The sequence below is a fragment of the Dendropsophus ebraccatus genome, chromosome 4 (assembly GCF_027789765.1).
Source record: "Dendropsophus ebraccatus isolate aDenEbr1 chromosome 4, aDenEbr1.pat, whole genome shotgun sequence".
Lineage (NCBI taxonomy): Eukaryota > Metazoa > Chordata > Amphibia > Anura > Hylidae > Dendropsophus > Dendropsophus ebraccatus.
The window spans coordinates 66,458,514-66,480,699 of record NC_091457.1 but is presented as its reverse complement, the minus strand read 5'-3'; positions in this window follow the sequence as shown (position 1 = coordinate 66,480,699).

Sequence of the window (22,186 nt, the reverse complement as noted above, 5' to 3'; positions counted from 1 at the left end):
TATATACTGTATATGTACAGACTGGGGCATAGTGCTGGAGGTGGTGGTATATAGCAGCACATGTGATATATACTGTATATGTACAGACTGGGGCATAGTGCTGGAGGTGGTGGTATATAGCAGCACATGTGATATATACTGTATATGTACAGACTGGGGCATAGTGCTGGAGGTGGTATATAGCAGCACATGTGATATATACTGTATATGTACAGACTGGGGCATAGTGCTGGGGGTGGTGGTATATAGCAGCACATGTGATATATACTGTATATGTACACTGGGGCATAGTGCTGGAAGTGGCCCCTAGTGTACATGTATATCCACTTGTGCTGCTATACATCACCTGAGAAGATGAGGTGTATGATGAGGTTCTGCAGCAGCTGAGGTGTGTATGATGAGGTTCTGCAGCAGCTGAGGTGTGTATGATGAGGTTCTGCAGCAGCTGAGGTGTGTATGATGAGGTTCTGCAGCAGCTGAGGTGTAGTGTGAGATTCTGCAGCAGATGGGGTGTAGTATGAGGTCCTGCAGCAGCTGAGGTGTAGTATGAGGTTCTGCAGCAGATTGGGCTGTAGTATGATGCTCTGCAGCAGCTGAGGTGTAGTATGAGGTTCTGCAGCAGCTGAGGTGTAGTGTGAGGTTCTGCAGCAGATGGGGTGTAGTATGAGGTTCTGCAGCAGCTGAGGTGTGTATGATGAGGTTCTGCAGCAGCTGAGGTGTAGTATGAGGTTTTGCAGCAGATGGGGTGTAGTATGAGGTCCTTCAGCAGATTGGGTGTAGTATGATGTTCTGCAGCAGCTGAGGTGTATTATGATGTTCTGCAGCAGATGGGGTGTATGATGAGGTTCTGCAGACCATCATAATACACAATGAGAAAATAATTAATTTACTAATAGTACACAATTGATGGATTGATGGGGGGGCGCCATTTAATTTTTTTGCCTCAGGCAGCAGAAAAGCTAGAAACGGCCCTATATATATATATATATATATATATATATATATATATATATATATTAGATGAATAATGTGATACCGTGGAAAAATAATGATGGAACACTAAGTGGCAATAGGGAGAATTATCCCAAGAAGTGAACATAAATATGCAAAAAAAAAAAAAAAGGCAAATGCTCAAGTCCAAAAACCTGTTAACAAAAGTTCTTCATTAAGACCAAATGGACTTAACAAATTTAATGTAAAGATCCACCTCAACTCCCTTCGCAGAAGGTGGCTAGTAATGTGTCCAGCACGTATGCCTAAAGACACTTTTTCCAGGCCTGTAACCCTAAGTCCACGTAGTGACCCGCCATGTTCCTGTAGGAATCTTGCCCTGTTTTGCATCCCTTGCTGCCAAGGTAATAGTAGAGATGTGCTTCTGGATGCGTTTACGAAGTTCTTGTGATGTCTGACCTACATTAACTTTTTGGCAGGGACATACCATGGCATATACACTATTTTGTGTACGGAAGTTGATGTATTGTTTCAAATCAAAACTTACCCCATCCTGTGGGTTGATAAAGTGATCCCCATTACTGATAAATTGATACCAGTGGTACCAGTAAGGCGTTAGCCATTTCTTACAGTCAAAGGAGGACTAACAAAATGACAATCTGTCCCTTAGGTTAGGTACCCGTTTGGCTGGCATCTATGGTCTGGAAGGTACATTAGGTTGAATCCGGGTATCTGCTAGTAGGATGCTCCAATTTTTTCCAACTATCTCGGTGAGATCCTTTCATTGGTTATTAAAAGTTGTAATAAATCTGAGACTGGTGTCTATTTCCCTGGTGCGTGGTTGAAGAATGCCTTGTCTCTCCGTATCTCTGGCTTTTTTGAATGCCCTGGCAATGAGATTATGTGGATATTTTCTTGATTTGAAGCATGACGTCAGATCCTTGGCGTGATGTTGAAATTCCTGTGTGTCTGAACTATTCCGTCTGATCCATTGAAACTGGCCAGTCGGTATCCCCCTTCTGGTGTGATGAGGGATGAAAGCTGTCAAAGCTAAGCAGACTGTTTGTGGTAGTTTCTTTTCTGAACAGTGTGGTTTTAATCTGTTGATTTTCCAAGCGTAATTCCAAATCAAGAAATTGTGCTGATTGTTCTGAAATATGGTGGGTCAGGTGGATATTGGGATGATTATTGTTGAGATCTTTGATAAAAGACTCCACTTTCTCCCATTTACCTGACCAAAAAAAGATGATGTCATCAATCTATTGATGCCATTTTAAGACTTTCTCCTGAAACAAAGGGCTATGGTACACGTGCGCCTCCTCCCACCACCGTAACAACAGGTTGGCATAGGGAGGGGCGCAATGTGCACCCGTAGCCAGAGACTTGTTTAAAGTACTTACCATCAAGGTTAAAGTAGTTGTGTTTGAGTACGAAGTATAACAGGTCAATCGGGAAGAGTCGTGCATCCGATCATGCTTCACCATTTTGTTCAGGAAGTATGTAACGGCCTGGACACCATTATCGTGTGAGATGTTCGTATAAAGTGCTTCAACGTCACATGTAATAAGTAGTGTTCTGTCTGGAAAGAAACAATCAGTAAGCACTTGTATTAGGTGCATGGAGTCCCGGAGATAGAAGCTGAGGTCAAGTACAAGAGGCTGTAAAAAGAAGTCAACATAGACACAAGCTTTTTCTGTGAGGCCGCCAATGCCCACAACAATGGGGCGTCCTGGGGGCGCTGTAAGATTTTTGTGCACTTTGGGCAACATATAAAACCTTGCCACCGGATTCTTCACCCATAAGTAATCAAACTCTTGTTGTGAGATGATTCCATGGTGTTTTGCTGTATCTAAAAGATCATACAATTTATTTCTGGAAAAATGCAGTGGGATCCGAGGGCAATATTGTATAATACCTGGCGTTCATAAGTTGCCTCATTGCTTTCGCCATGTACATATCCATAGGACATAAGACAACATTGCCTCCCTTGTCTGCTTTCTTTACCAAAACCTCCTTCTGTGTTTGGAGGGATTTAATTGCCATTCTCTCCCCAAAAGTAAGATTCTGTGCTGAATGTCTATTAGGCGGTAATAATTTAATTTCTCGACTAATCAACTGAAATAAAGATTGGATGGCAGGAAATAAGGAGAAAGAGGGCATGGACTTCAAATGAGCTCTGTGTGGCAATTTTTTAACTACCGTACCGGCAGGATTGTCATTTTCCTCAAGAAGCCCGAGCAAGTCCTGAAAAAACTGTTGGTCCATAACGCTGGTGTCATGATGTACAGAGGGATGAAGATGCAGCATCCGTAGAGTAAGCTTTCTGCATCTGTAAAACTTGAGTATTGCGATCAAATCTTAGAAGTTGCACTTCCAAATCCTTTAATTTTTGTTTGGTAGAATCCATCAGTTGTCTGTCATGTTCTAACAGCATGTCAATAAGAAGATCTTAGAACATTTCATCAGACCATTCTCCCATGTATTCTTAAAAATCAGATGAAACCTCCTAGAAGGGGAATATCTGTACTCGGAGACCACGTGGTATCATGGCTGTTTTTGTATACTTTTCACACTCCACCAAATCCTGGTTAAGAGTTTATGTCCGTTCATAATCTCTCCTGTGAGCTTTGAAAAGTCTGTATCCACTGTCGTGCAGTCTTGTGAAAAGATGTTGGAACTGACTGTTCCATGCTGCCACCCTGGCACACAGATCAAAAGCCATACCTGCAGCTAGAATAATACAACAGTTCAGTATAGTCATAGAGCCTATAAATAGGCTAACACTAAATAAACTGCGTGCCTCCACTACCAAAAAAAGGACTCCCCAGAAAAATACCAAAAACTTGGCCAAGAGGGTATAGGACAAGGTAGCTAGGAAATGTAGTGGGCACTGCAAAAATGGCAAGTATAATAAAGGGTGCTACTGAAAACCCTATAAAACCAACAGAACAATCAAAAGAAGAAGACCCCATAGAGAAGAAAAGTCCCATAGAGCGTGTGTGACGCAAGTGCGTCTGCTAGCGCACTCTGTCAGAAAATGGTCACCTGATAATCTCTCAACTCAGCGCCTGCGCAATCACTGACAACGTAGTGCTCCTTCCAAAAACATATAACTGATTGTCTAAGATGGTGGCGCATGCACAAACCAAATACTTATATAAACAAATAATTTACGTATAACAATATAATAAAAAGTACCTTATGTATGCGCTGATAATAAAAACATATTGAGGCTATGTTCACACTACATAAGTTTCCGGCCGAACCGCGCTCCGTGAAAAAGCGGCCGGAGATTTATGTAGTTTGCGCACAATGGAAAGTATACGATCTACGGCTGCACAGTTCACATTACGTGAGAACTTACGCCCGGATCGTATAAGGCGCCGTAAAAAATTAACCGGACCATTGTTTCGGGACGGAAATGCTGTAACTTACGCCCATAGCGTAACATGCGGTCCCGTACGGAGTGGTGATATCTTCATTTTTACACTTTGATTTGCCGATCCAAAAGGTTCTGTGGGGTGTCCGGGGCTAGCCGAAGATATCCAAGTAAAAGACCGCTGTCAGATCGCTACGTACGCTGCTCGGGAAGCGTACGTAGCTTACGGGCGTAAGTTCGCAGACCGTACGTAGCCGGCCGCAACTTGCGTAAATTCCGGCCGGAGTTTTACACGTATATGTCCGGCCGCGAAAAATATGCGGCTGGACATATACGTAGTGTGAACATAGCCTAAGAGTAGCTTCACACGTACCGGATCCGCAGCGGATTTCACGCTGCTAGTTTGATCCTGTACTGTAAGCATACATTACCTGCTCGGCGCCGCAGCTGTGGGGTGGGGGTGGGGGGGGGGTGGTAAAGGGGCCGGGTCCCATAAACGCTGCGTGTATGGGACCCATTCAGCTTCACAGTACAGGATCCGCAGCGGATTTCACGCTGCTAGTTTGATCCTGTACTGTAAGCATACATTACCTGCTCGGCGCCGCGGCGGTGGGGTGGGGGGGGTTGTGGTAAAGGGTCCGGGTCCCATAAACGCTGCGTGTATGGGACCCATTCAGCTTCACAGTACAGGATCCGCAGCGGATTTTGCTGCAAACTCGCAGCGTGAAATCCGCTGCGGATCCGGTACGTGTGAAGCTACCCTTAATCAATAATCAATGAATAAACAATTAATGAAAAAATCAATCAATAAATAAATGCATATAAACATATGTGCAAATACAGACAGATACCAATACACATATAAACACAAATAAGTCTAGTGCAGCCCATCAATTCATGTACAATAAAAACACTTCAAATACAATAATTAGCAATAATACCCAATATAATACACACAATTGTAATACTCACTTAATCCAACTAATAAAACTAATATAATATACCCCGCATACGTGAACTACAGTACATAGTCATTCCAAAACAATTAAGGGGTGCACATTTCGCCCCTCCCTATGCCAACCTGTTGTTACGGTGGTGGGAGGAGGCGCACGTGTACCATAGCCCTTTGTTTCAGGAGAAAGACTTTTAAAATGGCATCAATACATTGATGACATCATCTTTTTTTGGTCAGGTACAGAGGAGGCGGAGTCTTTTATCAAAGATCTCAACAATAATCATCCCAATATCCACCTGACCCACCATATTTCAGAACAATCAGAACAATTTCTTGATTTGGAATTACGCTTGTAAAATCAACAGATTAAAACCACACTGTTCAGAAAAGAAACTATGACAAACAGTCTTCTTAGCTTTGACAGCTTTCACCCTCATCACACCAGAAGGGGGATACCGACGGGCCAGTTTCAATGGATCAGACGGAATAGTTCAGACACACAGGAATTTCAACATCACACCAAGGATCTGATGTCACGTTTCAAAGCAAGAAAATATCCACATAATCTCATTGCCAGGGCATTCAAAAAAGCCGGAGATACGGAGAGACAAGGCATTCTTCAACCACGCACCAGGGAAATAGACACCAGTCTTAGATTTATTACAACTTTTAATAACCAATGAAAGGATCTCACCAAGATAGTTGGAAAAAATTGGAGCATCCTACTAGCAAATACCCGGATTCAACCTAATGTACCTCCCAGACCATAGATGTCAGCCAAACTGGCACCTAACCTAAGGGACAGATGGTCCCATAGTCATTTTGTTCGTCCTCCTTTGACCATGAGAAGTGGCCAACGCCTTACTGGTAACCTAACCCTGTGGTCAATGTAATATCTGTCAACTTATCAGTAATGGGGATCTCTTTATCAACCCACAGGATGGGGTAAGTTTTGATTTGAAACAATATATCAACTTCCGTACACAGAATAGTGTATATGCCATGGTATGTCCCTGCCAAAAATTTTATGTAGGTCAGACATCACAAGAACTTCGTAAACGCATCCAGAAGCACATCTCTACTATTACCTTGGCAGCAAGGGATGCGAAACAGGGCAAGATTCTTACCTATGTGGCTTCTCATTTCCTACAGGCACATGGCAGGTCACCACATGGACTGGAAAAGTAACTTTTGGCAAACGTGCTGGAGACATTACTAGCCACCTGGATCTTCACAACAAATTTGTTTACAGGTTTTTTGACTTGAGCATTTGCCTTTTTTTTTTGTGTGTGCATATTTATGGTCACTTCTTGGGATAATTCCCCCTTTTGTCACTTATTGTTCCATCACTATTTTTCCACGGTATCACATTATTCATCTAATATATATGTGTGTGTGTATATATATATATATATATATATATATATATATATATATATCACACGAAAATCCAAAGCACTCCAGCATAAGGTGAAAAAAGGTGGTGGTTTATTACAAAAATGTGCAGAAACACAGGATGCAACGTTGCAGTTCTCTCACAGAACCATTATCAAGCATGGTTCTGTGAGAGAACTGAAACGTTGCATCTTGTGTTTCTGCACATTTTTGTAATAAACCACCACCTTTTTTCACCTTATGCTGGAGTGCTTTGGATTTTCGTGTGATACTTGGGGATCCCCCCAGCCAAGGGATTTGCATCCTACTGCACCGGCTACACCTGTGAAGAAGTGCGGCTCCTTTCTCCTCTGTATATATATATATATATATATATATATATATATATATAATTTTTTTTTTATTATTTTTTTTTTTTTTTTTTTTTTGTTTTTCTTTACACATCCCCATAGTCTTTTTTTTGTGTGTGTCTATGTCTGCACTGGATGTCTTTATTCAGTATTATTCAGGATGTCAGTATTCTACATCTAATATCTTTTGTAGTGTTGTCACTTTTTTTTATGATGTAAGAGTGTTGTCACTTTTTTAAATGCTTTTATGAATGCTATTTTTATTCCTAGGTTTCAAAGTTGATTATACATTTTCTGAGCAAGCTTGTTGAATTGGACATCCGCGAAGTGTCTGAACGTTTGTCTTGATTTTCCAGCTGATGGCATACCATCGTCTATTGAATGGCTTATGTGTTGTGCTTTTTTCTTCCAGCAATATGTGCTTCTATCTTACAATTTCCCTTTTCAACTTATTTCCACTAACCATTCTTTCCCCTTATTTTACGTGAGTATATGGACATATTTCATGTCCTTACTTCTAGGGAACTATTAGTTCCCTTATCGGGCGGCAATGGAGTCTGCTGCTCTACGGTTGTCTTTATACATTGTACATTTCTACCTACTTATACAGTTAAGTTATTATATATTATTCGGTTATCCTTCTGATAGGCGCTGGTAATCATACTATATCATTATGTACCTTTGGCGAGGTATTTGTGACCGTATCAACTATTATGTATGCTACCATGTGACATTATGGATTTAGGATTTTTTTTGTGATTATATAAAACACTATGTATTTTGGAATTATGGACTTCTTTAGGGATAAGGATTTGTAGTCGCTCCTTCATTGTAATTTATTTATTATATACTTTCTTTTTTATTGTTATTTATTGATATTCTTATTTACTGATCTTGTGTATTTTTATGATTGTACGTAGTTAGAGTAATGCGGTATGATAATCATGTTCACTATATCACTTTGGCACTTGGCACTTTTATAGTTATTTTTAGCACTAGTACACCTTCTATGTATTTTTTAGTATACTAACATATGTTAATTGTTTTGGCATGACTATGTAGTTTGCGTATGTGGGGTATATTATCTTATTTTTATTAGTTGGTTTAGGTGAGTATTACAATTGTGTGTATTATATTGGGTATTATTGCTAATTATTGTATTTGAAGTGTTTTTATGGTACATGAATTGATGGGCTGGCCTAGACCTATTTGTGTATATATGTGTATTGGTATCTGTCTGTATTTGCACATATGTTTATATGCATTTATTTATTGATTTATTTTTTTCATTAATTGTTTATTCATTGATTATTGATTAAATATGTTTTTATTGTCAGTGCATACATTAGGTACTTTTCATCGTATTGTTATACGTAGATCATTTGTTTATATAAGTATTTGGTTTGCGCATGCACCACCATCTTAGACAATCAGTTATATGTTTTTGGAAGGATCTCTGCGTTGTTAGTGATTGCGCAGGTGCTGAGTTGAGAGATTATCAGGTGTCCATCATATGACAGAGTGCGCTAGCAGACGCACTTGCGTCACACGCTCTATGCTATCACTGTCATTTCTGTATACAGTGCTACCTTGGTTTAAGAGTAACTTGGTTTAAGAGTGTTTTGGAAGAAGAGCTCTCAGTTTTTAAAAATTATGACTCGGTTTCAGAGCATTGCTTTGGCTTAAGAGCTTCCTGTACTGGGTGAGAGCGTGAGTGGGGGAGGGGCATGTTCTGCACAGCAGGGTATACAGCCGTGTACTCTGACCCAGGAAGTCTCCTTCACCTTCTAAATCATAGCAGATCCACTTCAGGCTGGGGCTTGCATCAGGGGACAGGACTGTGAAGGTCTCTCCATAGCTGTATGTCACAGCCGCGGCGGCGTCCCGCGTTCCGGGCCGCCGCCGCGACCGCTTCCTGCCCCATGCAGCAGCCGGTGTCCATAGTCGGGGACCCGGCGCTGCTATCACCCCGGCCCCGGGGGGCGCCTCACCTCTCCACGCTCCGGTCTCCCGCTGTGCCGGCCGGCGCGCGCGTCCCCGCCTCCTCGGGCGCGCGCGCGCCGGCTGTCTCAGATTTATAGGGGCAGTGCGCTCCTAATTGGTAGTTGCACCTAATCACTCCCCTGTAAATCCCAGCTTGCCCTGTTCCCTGTGTTGGAGCCTCTACATGCTTCCCATAGCGTTTGGCCCAGCTCCCTGTTGTTCCTGTGTCCTGTCCATTACCTGGTCCCAAGTCCCTGTTCCTGAGTCCTGTCCGTTACCTGGTCCTAAGTCCCTGTTCCTGGTTCCTGTTCCCCTGTCACTCCACCTGTTCCCGTGTCCAGCCTGTCACGTGCTCTCTCATCTGCAGACTATTGCCTGTGCCATCTCCTGCCACGCCTCGCCTGCCGACACCAGCAACCAAGCCAGGGGTAGCGACCTGGGGGTCGCCTGCCGCAGCAAGTCCATCCCGCCTTGCGGCGGGCTCTGGTGAAAACCAGCGGCCCCTTAGACTCCGCTCCCTGGTGAGGTTCGTGCCATCGCTGGTGCCGGTCCAGTGGATCCACTACTCCGGGCGTTACAGTAGGCTCCAACCATGGATCCCGGCGAGGTGCCCAATCTCCGTGACGTCGCCAGAGTGGTCACTCAGCAGGCGCAACAAATCCAGAAACAGTCACAGCAGATCCAGCAACTCACTGCCGCCTTACAGCAGCAGACTACTGCCCAGCGCACACCGCCTCCTGACGCTTCTTCTTCACTCCGACTGGCCCTCCCAAGCAAGTACTCTGGGGACTCTAAGTTGTGCAGAGGATTCTTGACTCAGTGCACCATGCACATTGAACTTTTGAGTAGTCAGTTTTCCACCGAGCGCTCTAAAGTGGCTTTCATCATCAGCCTATTAGAAGGTAGAGCCCTGGCCTGGGCCACGCCACTGTGGGACCGTGATGATCCAGTTGCTGCCAATCTCCGGGCCTTCCTATTCGAGTTTCGCTCCGTCTTTGAGGAACCTGCCCGTGCTTCTTCAGCCGAGACTGCTCTCCTCAACCTCTCTCAAGGCAGCTCCTCTGTTGGTGACTACGCCATCCAGTTCCGCACCCTGGCAGCCGAATTGGACTGGAACGAGGCCGCCCTATTGGCCACCTTCAAGAAGGGCCTGTCTAGTCGGGTGAGAGACGTGCTCGCTGCCCGAGACCTGCCTACCTCCCTGAACGAACTCATTCTACTGGCCACCCGAGTTGATACTCGTTTTTTCGGAGAGGGAGGAGGAGGTTCGGCATGAACATTTACTAACCCGTTCCCGTCGCCATCCCCAGCTGGCGCCGGTTTTCCAGAATCCTGACCTTTCGATGTCCCAACCCTCTCCTGAGATTCCTATGCAGGTGGAACGGGCTCACCTGACGCCTGATGAAAGAATCCGGCGCCTGGAGCAGAACCTCTGTCTCTATTGCGGTGGTTCCGATCACTTCCGGCTGGGATGTCCCCTACGTCCCCAAACATCCGGAAAATGCTCGCACCTAGGTCCGGTGGGACAGGTGTCCCTAGGTGTGAATGCCACCATTCCAAGTCTGTCTATGCCAGTTTCCATCCGGACTCTCTCAGGACGAAATCATCAGACTACTGCCTTCCTCGATTCTGGGTCAGCAGGCAGTTTTATTGCGGCAACATTGGTCCAAAGATGGCGGCTACCCGTGACCCGACTAGCCAGGCCCCTGACTATCTCCTCGGTCACAGGCGAAATTCTTACCGACCGTGTGTACTACCAGACCGCACCTTTAGTCCTCCAGGTGGGTCCTTTACATCAAGAAGAGATATCCTTCTACGTCCTGCCCCATTCTTCCCCCGCGGTCCTCCTGGGACTCCCGTGGCTGCAAGAACATGCCCCTCAACTGGACTGGAGAACCGGGGAGATTCTCAGTTGGGGTCAGGACTGTTCCAACCAGTGTCTCAGGTCCCCTCAGACCAAGTGTACTATGTCGTTTCCTGTCCCAGCCAAGCCTCTATCTGACCTACCGGCAGAAGACCAAGACTCGGCGGATGCCTTCTCTGCCGAGGTGTACCCTCTCTCCGTACCCAAGACTAAGGTCGGGTCCTCTCACCACCGGGAGAACTTACAGAAGGTCCTCGTCCACAGACCCACAGTCCCTTGCCATGTTTTACCGCCTGATCGCCTAGCACCAGTCGTCACCTCCTCGCTTCGGAGAGTACCCCCCGGAAAGACTCATGTTCACCCTGCGCTTCGAAGAGGTATTTTGAAGTGGGGTCATTCCTCGTTGGAGGCCGGGCACCCTGGAGTCCGTAAGACCGGCCAACGGATCTCTCGCCACTACTGGTGGTCCAGTTTGTTTCAAGATGTCAAAGACTTTGTGGCTTCCTGTGCCATCTGCAGGCAAGAAAGAGGGGGAGGCCAAAGGGGGGGGTACTGTCACAGCCGCGGCGGCGTCCCGCGTTCCGGGCCGCCGCCGCGACCGCTTCCTGCCCCATGCAGCAGCCAGTGTCCATAGTCGGGGACCCGGCGCTGCTATCACCTCGGCCCCGGGGGGCGCCTCACCTCTCCACGCTCCTGTCTCCCGCTGTGCCGGCCGGCGCGCGCGTCCCCGCCTCCTAGGGCGCGCGCGCGCCGGCTGTCTCAGATTTATAGGGGCAGTGCGCTCCTAATTGGTAGTTGCACCTAATCACTCCCCTATAAATCCCAGCTTGCCCTGTTCCCTGTGTTGGAGCCTCTACATGCTTCCCATAGCGTTTGGCCCAGCTCCCTGTTGTTCCTGTGTCCTGTCCGTTACCTGGTCCCAAGTCCCTGTTCCTGAGTCCTGTCCGTTACCTGGTCCTAAGTCCCTGTTCCTGGTTCCTGTTCCCCTGTCACTCCACCTGTTCCCGTGTCCAGCCTGTCACGTGCTCTCTCATCTGCAGACTATTGCCTGTGCCATCTCCTGCCACGCCTCGCCTGCCGACACCAGCAACCAAGCCAGGGGTAGCGACCTGGGGGTCGCCTGCCGCAGCAAGTCCATCCCGCCTTGCGGCGGGCTCTGGTGAAAACCAGCGGCCCCTTAGACTCCGCTCCCTGGTGAGGTTCGTGCCATCGCTGGTGCCGGTCCAGTGGATCCACTACTCCGGGCGTTACACTGTAATTCCTCTCTCCCAGGACAGAGAGTTCTGCTATACTGTGCCCTCATCTGCCCTGCTCATTCCCTCATGCGCCCTGCAGTCTCTGTCAGTCCTGATTGGTCCATGATGAACACACGCCCCTTCCCCATTGCTGTCATGTGACCACACAGACCTCTAACAGCAGCCCTGCTTCTTAATTCTAGCCTGTTGTACTACGCTACTGCATTATGGGGATCTACAGTTCCATCCTGTATCTACAAACTGCTGCTGTGTTATCAGGTTTATGCAGTTACTATACATTATACACCACATCATGATTGCTATTCTGTACAGTAACTTATAATATCACATATTCCGTTGTTTATAAATGTTTGTTTAACCCCTTAGTGACCGCCATGCTGCCTTTTCACGGCGGCCACTAATGGGCTTTATTCCGATGCGTACGCCTTTTAACGGCGGGCGCATCGGAATAAATTACCGCCCGCCGGCGGCTGCAGGACGGGTGATCAGCGGTCAGTGTGACCGCTGACACCCTCCTGTAACTGCCCGGAGCGGAGGATTCTCCGCTCCGGGCAGTTTAACCCGTTAAATGCCGCTGTCAAACCATGACAGCGGCATCTAACGGGTCCCGGTGGATCCCGGACGGCGCCGTGGTTCACTTACATGATCGCGATGTCCCGCGGCGCCGTCCGGGGTCCCGATGTCTCCATGGTGATTCCGGGGTCCTAATGAAGGTCCCCGGGGTCACCATGGAGATGCCTCATGCTGACAGGGGTGGCCGCGGCTATTGCCTGTCAGCATGAGGCATGATACAATACATTGCAGTACATCAGGTACTGCAATGTATTGTATCAGTGATCTAAGTATTTTACACTAGTGTACAGTAATGTACACTAGTGTAAAAGTAAAAAAAAGTGAAAAAAAGTGTGCACCAAACACAACACAGCCCCCCCCAGCCCCCCCCAATAATAAAGATGCATTACATTCCCCATACACTATAAAACATTACATAAAAGTGATCAAAAACACAAATCCTATACATATTTGGTATCGTTACGTCCGTAACAACCCAATCTATAAAACTATATCAATAATTATATCGCACGACACACGCTGTAAAAAAAAAATAAAAAAAACAGTACTAGAATAGCTGTATTTTATCAATCCACTTTAGAAAATACGTCATAAAAGAGATCAAAAAGTCATATACATATAAAACTTGGTATCAATAGAAACTACAGATCTTCCCGCAAAAAATAAGCCCAAAACCAGCTCTGTCGCGCAAAAGATGAGAACGCTATGGATCTTGCAATGCAGGGACAGTTTTTGTGGGTTTTGGCTAGGAAGATAGTTTCTATTGCGCCAAAGCGGTAATAGTTAAAAAAAACTATACAAATGTGGTATCGCCGTAACCGTAGCGACCCAGAGAATACATGTATTATGTTATTAGTGACCGCCGATACGGATTTTTACGGCGATCACTAATGGGGTCTATTCTGCTGCCATCAGCTCTTTATGGCGATGGTGCAGAATAGTGCAGCGGCGCCGGTAATGCCTGCAGCCCCCTCCTCTCAGCTATCGGAGGTAGCTGAGGGGTTGGGGGAGAGTGTGGGGTCAGTCCCGGCCAGTCCCCTCACCGGTGATCGCCGTTATTATCAGTATAAAGGCGGCTACCGGTAACGGGCATTGCCAGCGCAGCTGAACGCTTTCATCTCTTCTCACCGTGAATCCACAGTGAGAGGAGATGAAAACATGTCCCCCCATCCCCAGAATTAACCCTAGTGACCTGGCCACTGACCCTCCCCTCCCAGGGCGGCCATCTGATCCAAGATGGCCGCCGTCATCACTGTGAACAGACTCTGTTCACAGTGATGGATTCCTAAAAATGATCCAAGCTTCATTCTCTCCACCACCGGAGGTGGCGGAGAGCATGGGGCAATGATCGGTGACCACCCGGTGTGGTCCTAGTACAAGTGATCAGCGGTATATACTATATACCACTGATCGCTTGTTCCAAATGGTGCCGGCACTTTTTTACGCCTGTCACCAAAGTCAAGTGCCCTGGATTACCCGTAACCACCCTAGATTACTTGTAACCACCCCAGATTACCTGTAACCACCCCAAATTACCCATCACCACCCCAGATTACCCGTAACCACCCCAGATTACCCGTAACCACCCCAGATTACCCGTAACCACCCCAGATTACCCGTAACCACCCCAGATTGCCCGTAACCACCCCAGATTGCCCGTAACCACCCTAGATTGCCTGTAACCTCCTCAGATTGTCTGTAACCTCCCCAGATTGTCCGTATCCACCCCAGACAGCCCATAACCATCCCAGACAGCCCATAACCATCCCAGACAGCCCATAACCATCCCAGACAGCCCATAACCATCCCAGACAGCCCATAACCACCCCAGACTGCCTGTCACCACCCCAGAATGCCCGTAATCTCCCCAGATTGCCCGTAATCTCCCCAGATTGCCCGTATCCCCCCCATAGCCCATAACCATTCCAGACAGCCCGTAACCACCCCAGATTGCCACAGACTGCCTGTAACTACCCCAAATTGCCTGTAACCACCACAGATTGCTTGCAACCACCCCAGATTTCCCGTCACCACCCCAGATTTTCCGTCACCACCCCAGATTGCCCGTTGCATCCCCAGATAGTCAGTGAACACCCCCAGATTGCCCGTCACCTCCCCAGATAGCCAGTAACCACCCCTAGATAGCCAGTAAACACCCCAAGATTGCCCATAACCACCCCATACAGCCAGTAACCACCCCAGATTGCCCGTAACCACCCCAGATTGCCTGTGACCACCCCAGATTGCCTGTGACCACCCCAGATTGCCTGTGACCACCCCAGATTGACCGTAACCACCCCAGATTGACCGTAACCACCCCAGATTGACCGTAACCACCCCAGATTGGCACAGACTGCTCGTAACCACCCCAGATTGCCCATAACCCCAACAGATTGCCTGCTGCCACCTCAGATAGCCAGTAAACACCCTGAGATTGTCTATTACCACCCCAGATAACCAGTAAACACCCACATATTGCCTGTAACAAAAATGACACTCCTTCTCTTCTGAGCCCTGCTGTGTGCCCATACAGTGGTTTATGCCCACATATGGGGTACCATTGTACTCAGGAGAACCTCCGTTACAAGTTTTGGGGTGCTTTTTCTCCCTTGTTCCTAGTGAAATTGAGAAATTTCTAACTAAACAAACATGTTATTGAAAAAATTCAATTTTTTTCATTTTTACGGTCTAGTTTTGAATACTTTCCTCCAATACCTGTGGGGTCAAAATGGTCACCACACCCCAAGATAAATTCCTTGAGGGGTGTACTTTCCAAAATGGGGTGATTTTGGGGGGGAGGGTTCTATTCTGTAGACATTACAGGGGCACTGCAAACGCACCTGGCGCTCAGAAACTTCTTCAGGAAAATCATGCACTGAAAATGCTTGGCGCTCCCTCCCTACTGAGCCCTGCTGTGTGCCCACACAGTGGTTTATGCCCACATATGGGGTACCATTGTACTCAGGAGAACCTGCCTTACATATATTGGGGTGAGTTTTCTCCCCTGTTTCTCGTGAAATTGAGAAATTTTAAACTAAACAAACATGTTATTGGAAAAATTCTATTTTTTCATTTTTACTGTCTTCTTTTGAATACTTTCCTCTAATACCTGTGGGGTCAAAATGGTCACCACACCCCAAGATGTATTCTTTGATGGGTGTACTTTCCAAAATGGGGTGACTTTTGGGGGGGTTCTATTCTGCTGACACTACAGGGGCTCTGCAAACGCACCTGGCGCTCAGAAACTTCTTCAGCAAAATCTGAACTGGAAATGCTAATTGGCGCTCCTTCCCTTCTGAGCCCCGCTGTGTGCCCACACAGTGGTTTATGCCCACATATAGGGTATCGTTCTACTCAGGAGTACCTGCCTTACATATATTGGGGTGAGTTTTCTCCCCTGTTCCTCGTGAAATTGAGAAATTTCAAACTAAACAAACATATTATTGGAAAAATTCAATTTTTTCATTTTTACTGTCTTCTTTTGAATACTTTCCTCTAATACCTGTGGGGTCAAAATGGTCACCACACCCCAAGATGTATTCTTTGATGGGTGTACTTTCCAAAATGGGGTGACTTTTGGGGGGGTTCTATTCTGCTGACACTACAGGGGCTCTGCAAACGCACCTGGCGCTCAGAAATTTCTTCAGCAAAATCTGAACTGGAAATGCTAATAGGTGCTCCTTCCCTTCTGAGCCCTGCTGTGTGCCCATACAGTGGTTTACGCCCACATATGGGGTACCGTTCTACTCAGGAGAACCTGCATTACAAAATTTGGGGTGCATTTTCTCTCATGTTTATTATGAAAATGAGATACTTTAATCTTAACAAATATATTATTGGAAAATTTCTATTTTCCATTTTTTTTCCGGCCTAATTGTGAATACTTTCCTCCAGCCCCTGTAGGGTTAAAATGCTCATTATACCCCTAGATTAATTCTTTAAGGTGTCTAGTTTCCAAAATGGGGTCACTTATGGGGGTTTCCAGTATACAAGCCTCCTAAATCAACTTAAAAAAAGAACTGGTCCCTAAAAAAATCAGTTTTGGAAATTTCATGAAAATTTGATAATTTGCTGATACATTTCTAAGCCCCGTAACACCCTAAAAAAGTGAAATATGTTTACGAAATGAAGCCAGAATAAAGAGGACATATTGATAATGTGACTTACTAACTAATTTTTGTCATGTGCCTTTTTTTTTTAGAAGCAAAGAATTTCAAAGTTCGTAAAGTGCAAAATTTTCAAATTTTTCATTATATTTTGATGTTTTTCACAAAAAACACACAAGACAGTGACCAAATTTTGCCACTAACATAAAGTACCATATGTTACGAAAAAACAATCTCAGAATCGCTAGCATACGTTAAAGCATCACTGAGCTATAAGCGCATAAAGTGAGACAGGTCAGATTTTGAAAAATGAGCCTGGTCATTAAGGCCCAAACAGGCTTGGTCCCTAAGGGGTTAATTTGTTTTACATGTTATTTAGAATATAAGATCATTATTTTTAGGTGTGGAACCAATTGTCTGCATTTCACTGATTTCTTATAGGACAATTTGCTTTGGTTTAAGAGTGGATTTGGATTACAAGCGCGGTCCCGGAACAAATTAAAGTCGTAATCCAAGGCACCACTGTATAGTCCTACAATATGCACAAGCCAAAAAGACAGAAATGGCTGCACATCGCACCCATGGCTGACACGAAAGCTTATTCAGCTACATTTAAAACCAACATCAGAAGTTAGTATATAATTTGGCCAAACCATATTGCCTCATGTACCACGTGCAGGTCTTCTGATACACATGAGTCCCTAACCAAAAAACATCACTGTGCCGGTCAGCGACCACAATCCCCGCAAAACGTGCGCAAGCAGAGAAGGGGGGCCACGGAATGGCCCTGCAACCCCATTGTCACAGGACCAGACCCTAAAGGGCCCCCCCAGACCCCACAGGCGCCACCATCGGAAAAAGTGGACGCCAAGCAACACAAGTGTGAACAAGCTCTTACCTCTCTCTCCATTCCTCTGCAGGTAGAATGGGAGAATACTAGGAGATCCTCCCCTTATGTACACAGGTGCTTCCTGCTAAGTTGGATCACATGGGTCTTACAAAGCACGAGTGCTAGCCACAATGAAAAAAGGGACAGAATACATAAAATATGCACAAGCCAAAAAGACAGAAATGGCTGCACATCGCAACCATGGCTAACACGAAAGCTTATTCAGCTACATTTAAAACCAACATCAGAAGTTAGTATATAATTTGGCCAAACCATATTGCCTCATGTACCATGTGCAGGTCTTCTGATACACATGAGTCCCTAACCAAAAAACATCACTGTGCCGGTCAGCAACCACAATCCCCGCAAAACATGCGCAAGCAGAGAAGGGGGGCCACGGAATGGCCCTGCAACCCCATTGTCACAGGACCAGACCCTACAGGGCCCCCCCAGACCCCACAGGCGCCACCATTGGAAAAAGAGGACGCCAAGCAACACAAGTGTGTTCCAAATTAGCAGGAAGCACCTGTGTACATAAGGGGAGGATCTCCTAGTATTCTCCCATTCTACCTGCAGAGGAATGGAGAGAGGTAAGAGCTTGTTCACACTTGTGTTGCTTGGTGTCCACTTTTTCCACCGGTGGCGCCTGCAGGGTTTGGGGGGCCCTTTAGGGTCTGGTCCTGTGACAATGGGGTTGCAGGGCCATTCCGTGGCCCCCTTTCTCTGCTTGCGCACGCTTTGCGGGGATTGTGGTCGCTGACCGGCACAGTGATGTTTTTTGGTTAGGGACTCGTGTGTATCAGAAGACTTGCACGTGGTACATGAGGCAATATGGTTTGGCCAAATTATATACTAACTTCTGATGTTGGTTTTAAATGTAGCTGAATAAGCTTTCGTGTCAGCCATGGGTGCGATGTGCAGCCATTTCTGGCTTTTTGGCTTGTGTATAGTCCTACTATGTTTTTGTACTTTACATAGTTGTGGCACTGAGGCACAGCCTATATTACAAGCTGTTGACGTTTTTTGTGATTTTAAGTGTTTTTAATTATTCTAGCCAGCAAAATAAAGCTATTTTATGTTATTTTGGAGTGCACTGATTTATTTTCAATACCCTATATTCTTCTGTCTTCTTTTTTATGGCCTTATTGTGAGCATATAATATGAGCACAACAGTTGCTTTTCCACTGTCGTTAATAGAACAAATTATTAGATTAAATGGATGCTTTTAAAATATTATCTTATAACCATTGTTTTCTTTATATGTTACAGTGTGTGACCATACCCCAAGGCTAAATTCACACAACATCTTTTTATTCAAAATAACATCAGTTGTTTTTAAAATAACAGCAGTTATTTTATATTGAGGCTGCAAATAATGTTCATGTACATTATTTGCGGCTGTCATTATTTTAAAAAAAAAAAAAAAAGGTCAATTTTTCAACCTAAAAAAAGTAGTTGTATAAATATAGCCACACATGCTGCTATTTTGAAAAAAAACTGCGGCATTTGTATATCTTGTTATGGATTAGAAGCTGTATTCTTTGTTATTAGATAGCAACAAGCCTTTGTAAATAACTACTTCTAGTTATGTGATCATTCCTCATAGTATGAACACATGCGCTACACATGTAGTCTGTGCCAGTAATAAGATATGTGTTTACAGGAAGTGTGTATGTGAATTGCTGTGTCATGTGTGCATGTGAAGCTGGACAGGAAAAGGACAAGTAAATACAAGGTTTAGCAAAACATGTTATTTTAAAGAGACATCATCAAGTTATTTTGTACTTTTTACAATGAGCTATCAGATATACTGTATATAGACCTTCTACAGTGTCATATACTACATATGATTGAATGAGAATTTTGTGGAGATTAAAGCTATGCTGCTTTGTAAGTGGAACATGGAACCAATGGACTGAATGCAGAACCTGTAAATGCAGAAGGTGGTGTTCTACAATGCAATAAAGCTATGAAAATGTTATGTGAATGCATCATTTAACTGCAGTAATTGATCATTTCATCGCAGTAATTAATAATTTAATAGCCATCCAGCTGTACTTCATTGCATTAAAGGGGTTGTCCGGCGATAAAAAATTATTCACAGAATAACACACATTACAAAGTTATACAACTTTGTAATGTATGTTATGTCTGTGAATGGCCCCCTTCCCCGTGTTTCCCCCCACCCACGCTAGACCCGGAAGTGTGGTGCATTATACTCACCGCATCTCGTGTCGTCCACGGTCTCCGATCGTCAGCAGTGACGTCTTCTTCGGGAGGCCAGCGGATCTTCCCGAGTGCCGGCAACCCTCTGCAGCGTCATCCGAAGCTCAGCCGCGATTGGCTGAGCATAACTGCTCAGCCAATCGCGGCTGAGCGGCTGATGACGCGGCCACGTCATCAGCTGCTCAGCCGCGATTGGCTGAGCACAGTTATGCTCAGCCAATCGCGGCTGAGCTTCGGATGACGCTGCAGAGGGTGGCCGGCACTCGGGAAGATCCGCTGGCCTCCCGAAGAAGACGTCACTGCTGAGGATCGGAGACCGTGGTCGGCACGTGACAGGTAATGTATAGCGCACCACACTTCCGGGTACACGGGTGGGGGTGGTGGGACACGGGGAAGGGGGCCATTCACAGACATAACATACATTACAAAGTTGTATAACTTTGTAATGTGTGTTATTCTGTGAATAATTTTTTATCGCCGGACAACCCCTTTAAGGCAATAAAACTGTGGTAGGCTCGCTTGTGTCAACTCAGCGGGTGGTGTTAGTGTTGATAACTGCTTGTTGTATGGCTGGCTGTGTTCCCCAAATGGTCGGTAATCAGCCGGGTTGTAGCGGGTCCCTTGGGCTCTTTTCACGGCAGTCCTGATTGGCAACTGACCCATCCGGATTGTCGGTACCGCCACCCACAGAAAGGGAAAAAATATCCCAAGGTTTGCGGCTGTGTGTATCGGTGCCGGTTTGTATAAAAGATAACAGAGTCCCAGTAGTATAAAAATATAACATTTTTACTGTCAGGCTTTTCACTATAACAGTACATGTTTTCACAAGTACATTAATCTTTACACACTGGAGTGCTTAACCTTTGTGCTGGAGGAGGTTCTTGAGAGTAGCAAGAGAGAGAGAGAGAGGTAGTTGTAGCAGTGCCTGTAGAGTAGATTGTAGAGGAGAGGAGTTTGCCAGAGGAGCCCTAACTCAGTGCAGCTATGTACTCTGCAAAAACTGCTGTCCCTGACAGGGATCCTGGCATCAGCCAGACCCTGGCTTAACCTCTGCATGAACAGTTGCTTTTTGTGTCCTTCCTCTCTGAGAATCTAGTAAGGACTGAACTGCACTTCCTCCACAGTGAAACTTCTCCTACAGGGGCCTCTGTATGCCTGCCTGTGAGTGGTTGGGATGCGTGTGTGCAGGAGCAAGAAGGAAACAGATAGGTTAGAAGAGAAGAGCACTTCCTATTGGTCAGCAATAAACACATGGTATAAGTAAAACATTAACCCATGACTTCCTTCAGCTGTGCAATACATACTAATATAAGAAACACTGACACCTAGTGGCAAAACTTTAGAATACCTCATCACCACCAAAAACACCTGTGGTGGGACACCACAAAAGTCAAACGTGTACGAACATACCATTATACGACACTCATATGATAATGTCACAACAACACATGTCTCCCCACCATTATGGGCTTTTATGTAACATATACCTGTACACTGCTCAAAAATTAAAGGGAACACTTAACACAATATAACTCCACGTAAATCAAACTTCTGTGAAATCAAACTGTCCACTTAGGAAGCAACACTGATTGTCAATTAATTTCACATGCTGTTCTGCAAATGGAATAGACAACAGGTGGAAATTATTGACAATTAGCAAGACACACTCAATAAAGGAGTGGTGCTGCAGGTGGGAACCACAGACCACTTCTAAGTACCTATGCTTTCTGGCGGATGTTTTGGTCACTTTTGAATGTTGGTGGTGCTTTCTCACTCGTGGTAGCATGGGACAGACTCTAAAACCCACACAAGTGGCTCAGGTAGTGCAGCTCATCCAGAATGGCACATCAATGCGAGCTGTGGCAAGAAGGTTTGCTGTGTCTGCGTTTCCAGAGGCTGGAGGCGCTACCAAGAGACAGTACACTAGTAGACATGGAGGAGGCCGTAGGAGGACAACAACCCAGCAGCAGGTCTATACCTCCGCCTTTGTGCAAGGAGGAACTGGAGAATCACTGCCAGAGCCCACCAGCAGGCCACAAATGTGCACGTGTCAGCACAAATGGTTAGAAACCGACTCCATGAGGATGGTTTGAGGGCCCGACGTCCACAGATGAGGATTGTGCTCAAAGCCCAACACGGTGCCGGACACTTGGCATTTGCCAGAGAACACCAGGATTGGCAAATATGCCACTGGCGCCCTGTGCTCTTCACAGATGAAAGCAGGTTCACAATGAGCACATGTGACAGATGTGACATGAG